This window comes from Apteryx rowi, unplaced genomic scaffold, assembly GCF_003343035.1.
Source record: "Apteryx rowi isolate R43461 unplaced genomic scaffold, aptRow1 scaffold_90, whole genome shotgun sequence".
NCBI lineage: Eukaryota > Metazoa > Chordata > Aves > Apterygiformes > Apterygidae > Apteryx > Apteryx rowi.
In genome coordinates this window covers 2,401,704-2,410,581 of record NW_020451205.1, presented here as the reverse complement: position 1 = coordinate 2,410,581, position 8,878 = coordinate 2,401,704, and the positions used below count along the sequence as shown (strand labels likewise).

The 8,878-nt window shown below is 53.0% G+C and overlaps 1 protein-coding gene across 2 annotated transcripts in view; it reads left to right on the top strand.

Moving 5' to 3' along the window:
* Positions 1-8,724: 8,724 nt before the first annotated feature.
* The window catches only part of TNIP1 (TNFAIP3 interacting protein 1), a 24,367-nt gene continuing 24,213 nt past the window's right edge, over positions 8,725-8,878 (top strand). For both annotated transcript variants that reach the window (XM_026091388.1, XM_026091386.1), the window contains exon 1: positions 8,725-8,808. The gene's annotated coding sequence lies outside the window, so the exon portion shown is untranslated. The remainder of the gene's footprint in view (positions 8,809-8,878) is intronic.

The following is an 8,878-nucleotide window of genomic DNA, read 5'->3' as shown; positions in this document are numbered from 1 at the left end:
CGCAATTTCCTGTGCTCTCAGCCTGCTGAGGGGGCATTTGAAAGGCACATGCCATGAAGGCTAGTTTATGTTTGCATTTCCCCCGGTTCCCAGAAGAAAAGAACTGGAATTTCCAAAAGTGGGGAATCCCAGCACTTTCAATTGTTTCCAAGTCAGAACAAAACCCCTTAACTATCCAAATTTTCCTTAGAACTGCCTGGTGAGGAAAGACTTACCTTCAAAATATCAAAGCAGTATTAGAAATAATAATGCAATATTATTATAACATCAAAATCAGGGGAGCCAATTGAGAAGCAGTAACGTGTAGAGACAAGCTGCGGAAGTTGAAACAATTCATTTTGGTGTTATTCCACTGAAAATTCCCTCTATGCTCTCCTGCTAAACATCCACTTGTGACAAAAAAGCCTTTCCTGGGGGAAAAACAGCCCTGCTGAAGCTTTTTCAGCCTCTCAGATACAGGCTTGTGCTCCCCTGTCATGCTTGCATGGCACAACTAAGTAGAAATGTGCCTCCTTTTTCCAAAGGCAGCTGGGTGCCTTTGCAGCTGAATGCACCTGCCCCCCTCAGCAGCTCACATTTTGCCTGTTTTGGTGGGAAATTGCTGCAAAGACGCACCAGATGTTTTGAAGGGAGGATATAAGCACCRATCTTGATCTGTCTGTCTCTTCCTGTGGCTCAGCGCTGCAACTCTCTGCCTTTTTACCAGAGGCGTGAAGCTACCGGAGGGCTGAGCTCGGCAGCTGCGATGGCAGGGCAGATGCTCTGCAGGTCCGCCTGTGGCTTCTGTGCGTGTGTGAGACCCGGGAGGAGCTGGCCTCGTCCTGTGCCGCGTTCCTGCTGGGGCCAGGCGATTCGAGCAGGCACCTCKCAGCCTGGAGGGCGTTTGGGTGTCAGGGCCTGGGGTCCACCCTGAGGGCAAATCCCCATGCTGGGGCAAGGCAGGGGCTGGGAACAGCTGCTTTCAGGCACCAAGGAAATCTGCTGGCTCAGGGGAGAGACCCCAGCACTGTGCCCTGGGGAGTCAGATTCAGGGCAGGGGACCTCTGCTCCTCAAGGGCATGGGGGAGGTCGGCATTAGCACAGGGCTGCAACCTGCAAGCCATCAGCCCAGCTTGCTCATGGGCCCCTTTCTTGCTGCTAAAATTGAGGCTATTCCAAGTGTGGGATGTGTGTATAGGGGTGTGTGTGTGTATATCTTGGGCACAGGAGTAAATGCTCCAGGGAATTTTCTGGCTATGATGCGATGGCCTGTGATCAGTGACGCTGTTACCCACAGCCCAGCTGCCTTGATGTGGCACAGGAAAGTGTATGAAATCAGACAGCCCTTCTGGGTCTGCTCCCCTAGGCCAGGCCCTGGGGAGATGCACCCGCCAGAAATCCCAGCTGCCCCCGATACACCAAGAGTGGYGTCTTTCATTCCCACACACTAGGAATTTCCCTGGCAGGGTGCGGCTATGAACTCCGCTCCCGGCCGCTCCTGTGTTGAGGGCAAGATACCAAAGTTATACAGTGTTTGGGGATGGGGAGGGAGAGCAAGATGGGATTTCCTCCTTGAAGGGACTCCATCTCCTGGAAGACTTCTCCTGAAAATGCCTGCTGCTGAAAGGCCTTCCTCCTGTTACCTAGCCCCCAGTGCTGCAGTAATCCATCTCCAGCAGCTGTGCTACAGCTGGAGCAAAAACCAGCCAGCAGCATTTTAATCACTGCAAATATTTAAGCATATTTAAGCATATCCTGTTTAAGCATCGGATAGTTAAGCATCTTGCCTTTGCATTGCCGTGGTTGGTAGCATATCTGGGGCTATTCAGGGTGGGCTGCCCTATGATGGAGACTGCAAACAGGTTGGAACAGCCACGCGCTGTGAGCATGGGGGGCTCAGCCACCCTACAACACCTCCAAAACCCTGAGGAACAGCTATCAGCAAAGAGCTGCCCATCATGAAGGCAATCCTAGGAGAATGAAGGCTGCTTGGGAAGCACAAGCATGGCCCTAGGAGTCATTCTGCACAGGGGAAGGGTTCTCTGTTTCTCACCCCAATGCCATCTTTTGAGGATGATTAATCTGCAGCCAGCTCTTGTTCAGAGAACTGCTCCTGTCTGATGTCGTGCATTGCAGTAATGCATCTCCCAGTGCCAGCTCAATGAACCCTCCAAGGAGCACCCCCTGCCTTCCTACTCTGGGGAGTCGGCTGCAGTGAGGGATGAGGTGATTTAACTCCATCTCTTTCCAAGGACTCCACACCAGGCCCAGAGAAAGAAAATATCTCTGGTTAAAAGCAGCCGTGAGGAAGGAGGAAGTGCTGGGCTGGTGTGTTGCTTTTACAGGGCTCCAAGCAAACCAAGCCATGCACAGGATGGCAGCACAATGACAGAGGCTCTGGAGCCTGGTTTTAAATGTACCTCTCCATTGTACAAAGCAGTGGAAGAAACCCAGTAAGCAGCACAGAGACGGGGCAGACAAAAACAGTTAAACTCACAACCCTGACCTCCTGCACCACCCATTGCCTCATCGAAGGAATTGGGATGGACTAAGTGTAACCTGTGGTGAARACAATGGAAATTGAGGCTAGGAACTGGGGAGGATGCGTGTTTGGCTTAAGCTGAGCCTGAGAAAGGAAGAAGAAAGGTGTTTACTTAACTGTTTGCTCAATTGTTTATGTTTCCTTTTCTCTCAGTATCCAAATCGGTGATTAGAAATTTGTGTTAAATAGCAATAAATTAAATTCAGCAAAATTCCTTGGGGTTGCGACTGTTTTGCCTATGACAATCCTCTATAAACAAGTAGGTCAGAGTCCCTACAGACAGCTTCTATCCCTATAGCATCCCAGTCTCTACAGAAAATGCACCTTATAGCACAACTCCTCCAGGAATGTCTCCGCTCCACCTGCTGACTCCAATCCTGCCCAGTTTGAGGGCAAATAATGGCACATCTCATGCCTTGCCTCTGTGATCCACAAGAAGGAAAGCAGTTTAAGACAAGCAATGAAAGGAAAGGTGAGGACAAAACGATGGGAACAAAAAAGGGGGAAGAATTAGGAAGGTTGTCACCAGGGCAAGGTTTGAAGGTAGGTTTGTGCTGGCTATCCACACTTCAGGTCTTCAGCATCCCTGCAGAAAAGCTATCCCTGGGGTCAGGGATTTGCACACCGGCTCTCAGGGTACAGCTGTTCTGCACATTGACCTGCAATGCTGGTAGCAAGGGCTTGCTTCCAGGCAAAGCCAGCACTAGATTTCACAGGTTGCAACATCCAAAAAACCCCAAGAGCCTGTGTTCTGTGTGTGGAGGGTCAAACCTCTCCCTCTGAGTCAGCTGCTGGGGCCACCAGACCCTGGGAGGAGTCATGTTTGGTGCACAGAGACACACGGGACATTGGTCTCTGTCCTTGACCTGGCACCACGCTGCAATCTCAGTGAGCCACTTCCACCTCATCCGCAGTCTTCCCCATCCTCCAGAGGGAGAAACGCAGCCAGGGCTTTGAGTCTTGTGAGCTGGCAGAGTTTTTCTCTTTATCTATTCCTTTTTCCTTGCCAAAGGAGGAGGAAGCAGCATTGACCCTCATATCTGTGTGCTGCTCACTGGGTGACCCATTTCCCACAGTGCCCCAACACAGGGGAATGGCTGGTACATGAGACAACTTGTTTTTCCCCAGCCAGCGGATAAAGCCAGAAACTCGTGTCACAGAGAGCAGCCTAGAGACAGAGAGGCTCTTTGTGTGCCATAAACCTGCTACCGGCATGATGGTACTGTGTGATCATATTAAGCCACAATGTTATTCCTCCCATGTCACCTCCGTCGCCTGAGTTGTGTGTGGTGCTGAGCCCCAAGGCTGTTCTCTGCCTCCTGTTCTCCACGGAGCTGTCATTGCAGGACATGATGCCTGCTGACAAGGCCATTTCTCAGGCATGACAACTGGATGAAACACGGCCAAGGGAGAGAGGAAAAGGGGAAAATCCGTTGTGTGTGTTGTTGATCTTGCAGATCGGGACTGCAAGTACTTCAAAGCTTAAGGCATGCAAGCAAATCCTTTGAGGCCTTCTGGGACCTGGTTCTCACTGTTTGTGGTACATCTGCTGGCAGGACTGCACCAGGTGCCACCATAATCTGGTCCCTGCTGATCATGGAGGAGGGAGGAGGAGGATGGAAAGGCTTTGGAGGAAGGTCAGGGGTAGCAATTTCCTCCTGTGAAGTGGGAGATATGGAGCCTGTCTCACATGCCAGAGGGAGAAGGCAGCTCCCCTTCAACAAGAGGGAAAAACAAGCAAAGCGAAAGAAGCTCAGCATCCATGGAAAGTCACCATGCAACTCTGACCCCCTGCAAAGGCAGGGCTCTGCAGGAGGTCTGGAGGAGCAAGATCCCTCCCCAACTTCTCTTTTCTCCATCCCTCTGCTGACCTCTCTCCTGTTCTGACTCTTTTCACATTCCTTCCGTCTTTTCTCCCTCTCCCAGTAGCCTGCTCTTTCCTTTCTCTTCTTTCCCTCCCTCTTCCATCACCTCTCTCCCTTGCCCTCCATCCCAGAGCCCTCCCATCCTGCCAGGTTAATTTGAGTTCCTAATTTGCATAGGCAGCAGATCACAGTGTTCTGGAAATCCCCTTCTGTGGCCGAAGCTTCCTCCCGAGCTCTGAAAGCGTCATTGTCGTCCTTCTGCTTTCCTTCCCCTACCGAAGCACCAGAACACATCAGATCAGCGCGATATAAACAGCAACCCTGAGTGAAACCCACTTTTGATGTCAACAGGCACTAAACAGCAGCACCCCCATGGCCTTGAGCCCATCTAAATCCACAAACGTCCCTGGGGCACCACACCAACCGGCTGTGCCTGCGGCCTGCTCTGCAGCTGCCCCTCTGCTCCTCCATTGCTCCTGGGTCAGCTCTCCAGCATAGCCACCCTGAACAACCAGACTCTGGCTGGCCTCCTCACACCATAGCTTCTGCCCTAGCAGGGTTTAAATGCACTGCTTGACTAGCAGTATTTAGGATCAGTGGATTTATTGGTTGCCTTGGGCTGCTGGGCCCTCCATGTGGGATTTGCACTGCAGGCAGTCCCAGACATGCTCACCTCCCACCCAGCTCTGAGAAGCGACAACCCAGACAAAGCCTGGATAGAAAGAAGCAGGAGCAGAGGGGCAGGCAGCAAGAGGAGAGCTCATACACCTGTACCAGCCCATTCATGCACCCTCTCGCCCTGCTCCCTGCAGCAAAGCCTGGTACAGCAGCAAACAGAGGCAGTGACCTCACGTGAATAAGCCTCAGCTGAAGGTGCTGACTTCTAACTTCATAGCCCACCTCTCCACGCCAAAAAACCCTAGCATGTAAAAATGGCAACTATGAACTCATCTTCAGAGCCACTTGTGTTCTAGTGAATCATAGCTGCTGTCAGGTGAGTTTTCTCTCCTGCGAGCACTGAGGGACCAGAGGAATGAGGAAAAACCAATGGGACCAACAGCCTCTGGCATCAGCTGGCACTGTCCTGGTCACTGGCTTTTTAGGATGGCCTTTGGACCAGTCTGAGTTGGTAACCTCAGATGGAAATAAAAAGAGCAGTCAGCTGGGGAAAAAGAAAAGGAAGTGCATATGTGTGCAGGCAGCAGCACAGTGCTGGGTGAATATAAGCAGCCTTTTAGCTAATATATTCACTTGGCTTCCAAGTCAGAGTCAGCTCACGCCCCAGTGGCACGGCAAACAGGTGTATCATGTCCTGTGGGGTAACACTAATGAAAAGGGATCCTGAACATCACTGGCAGGCTGGAATGAGGCAAATATGACTCAGATGCTGTGAATCTCTTCATATCAGCACAGCTGTGTAGATAGAGATTTCACTGCCCTTACAGAGAAGTTTCCACAGCCGTGGCGCACTCCCAGCATGTTCTCTGGATGCACTGGGAGAACCTGGGGCTTAGCTGCGTGCTCCCACCAGTGCAGCAACCAGGCCTTTCAGTAGAGCAGTCAACTCGCAGCTCTAAGAATCACCAGACAAGGGTCCCCCATCCTCCTGGGGTCATCGAAGGAGGAATCTGATCTGGATGTCCCTGACCGAGAGGAGCGCTCTCCCCATGCTTTGGGAGAGGAGTTCAGGGCTGTGCTCAGACAAGGCTCTTTCCCCATGGCCACCGGGGCTGTTTACTGCATGTGGAGACCTAACCCAGCATTGCACGGCTAGCTAGAGAGGTGAAGATGCAGCAGAAGAGAGTGCTGTGTCAACTAACCATGTCCTGGGATGCCTAGGCTGCAGGTGGGTGTCAGCCCCCAAGGAAGCTCACCCCTCATGCCAGGTACCCGTGCTACCGCCACCCAAACTGGTGAAACTACAACAGARCTTTTTTGCATGCATGCTTCACAACTGTAGGGCAAAGACACCTTGCCAGGTACAAAGCTGTGTTTGCTGGCAAGGCATTTCAGAGCTGGAACTGGTCTCTGTAATACAGAAATGCTTGGGTCTTCAGTGTTTATTCCAGCATCARCCAGCTCCAGCTTTGGTTCTAACCATCAGATGTCTCGGTGGAAGGTCTCCAGGACTATCTGCAATTCTGCCGTGACATCACCTGTCTGGCTTCACTAGTGGAGCCAGCTCTTCCCTACTCTCCCACTGAGAAGCATCCTCCTGTTTTGGCCAAGAATGGCATGTTTGGATGGAAATGCAGGCTGGACAATGACAACGTCTCCCTGCAAGATGCAACAGCTCTCCCTTGGGAGAAGYGCAAAGCATTTGCGAACCCAGTTGACTTGCTCAGAAACCAGGTGACGAAAATGATGTAACCAGCCTTTCTAGTAGTCCATAAGTGAATCACCAACCTTGATGACGGACCCCTCCTTCCCTCCCTCTGCTGACTAATACCTGGAACTGTTCAGCTGCCCCCTTTGTGTGGAAAGAATGGCAAAGGAGAGCCCTTTAAATGGTGCCTGGCTCCCTACCAAAACCACACAGAGGCTGTCTGGGACCTCCATCACGGGGAATTCCCCTTCTCCATGCCTAAAAGTAAACTCAGCTGAGATGGTCTTCCTGCATTTGTGGACTGCAGCTAGAGAGCGTGTGGACGAAAGGGCTCTCCCTCTCCGAGCCCCTCTGCACCCCAACCCGGTGAGTAGCACAGTGTTTTTCTTGGTGTGAACTTGTCTGAGATGGAGCAGAGGGGAAGGGAGGCAGCTTTTCGGCTGTCAGTCTGGAAAGCTGGAAATAAGAGTCAGGCCACCCCCTCTTGTCTCCTCACAGAAATAGAGCGGAGCTTGGCTATTTTTTGCAGGCTGAGACACTGTCTTATAAAGAAGATGCTTTCTCATTCTGTGGGACTGCATTTAGCTTTGAAGCCAGGTTTTCTGAAGGTTTACAAGCTATTTGGGGAACAAAAGCAAAGGTTTTCTCTGTTCACCGTGAGCCTACGGATTCCAATCACAGCTGCATGCTCAGCTCTGGAGCACAGCCATGCTTCCCTCTCTTGTCCTCATTTAAGATCTTGGATGTGAGAACACCCAAACAGCCCATGAGGGTCCCAGCACCCACTGAGCTCTGTCTTACAACTCAGCCAGGCTTCAAGGGCAACGTTCTGGTTGGAGCTAAGAGCAGTTGGGGGAAGGATTTTTTTTTTTAAAAAAAACTCTTTATTACCCAGACAGTACCCCAAAACCTCTAATTGCCAAGAAGTGTTGGAGCTGTCTTAACACAGCTGAGCAGGAAGCCAGGGCTGGGATAGCTGGAAACAGCATGACCTCTAGCAAAGGACACCTCTGAGAGAGCCCAGTAGCAGTCGGCTACAGACAGGAGGGAAAGCCAACGGGTGCAGGCAGACCTAGCAGCATGTTCACTTACAGTAGGGTTTCTCTGCTTCTGTTTTTCTGTATATATTCTGTAACACCTTTCTTGTGGCAAAACCAACACAGGAAAGAAAGTCAGGTAGCTAGTGGGCAAGTCCCAAAGACCTATGCGAAACCAAAAGGTGTTCCTCACAGTCCTTGCTCTTCTGGCTTGTTTCTGTTCATGAACATGCAATAATCAAAGCAGCAGCACTGAGGAAAAGAATCGCTAACAAGAAACAGCCCAGCTGGAGGGTTATAATTGTTTTCATGTAATTTAAGGCAGAGGGACAGACTCCTCCTTCCTCAGAGGGGAACCCTCTCTGCCTCAGCTGCTAATGAGGAAGAGCTGGTAGCCCTGGGACAGCTTGTGAGCAGGCAGTGCAGGCACAGGCTGCCTTCGGGGCACGCGGCGCTCCTCTGCYGGGGCTTTGTGGCCCAGGRGAAGCCTGGCATCGCTGAGAGCCCCAGCAGCCGCTTCTGCCGCCGCCGCAGCGCTGGATCCCCAGCAACATCCACCCTGGGCACGCAGCAGTGGAGCACTCTGAAGCCTCCTTAGCTCCCTTCCCCCCACACATCTGCTACTTTTACCCAATATCCCAGAAGGGTCAAACTCTCCCATGAGGCGCTGCAGGCACCGGAGCTCAGCTCTCCCCACCGCCTCCCCGGGGAGCCGGGCTCCTCACCAACCCCCCACCACAGCACAGCCCTCTATGCCCTCGGCGACTGAGGGGGAAGAGCCCCTGGGGGCACCAAGTTGCCTCCCTAGAGCAACCACCCCCTCCAGGCGGGGTGGAGGCCGCGGGGTGCCCGCAGGACGCCCAGTCCGCGCCCCGTCCGTCACCAGGCTGCTTTGCCCCGCCCCCCTCCTTATATACCCGCCGCCCCGCGCCGATTGGCTGCGGCGCTTGTCCGTCAGGCTGGGAATTTCCCGGGGGCGGGCCCAGCCGCCCCTCCCCCGCTTCCTCCCGGGCGGGCAGCGGCGGCGGCACCGTCGGCGTCGGAGTCGGCACCGGGCAGGTGGGTCGGCGCCGGGGGGGGAGGGCGGCAGCGCGGCGCCCATGGGGGAGCCCTGCCCCGGGCACGGGGG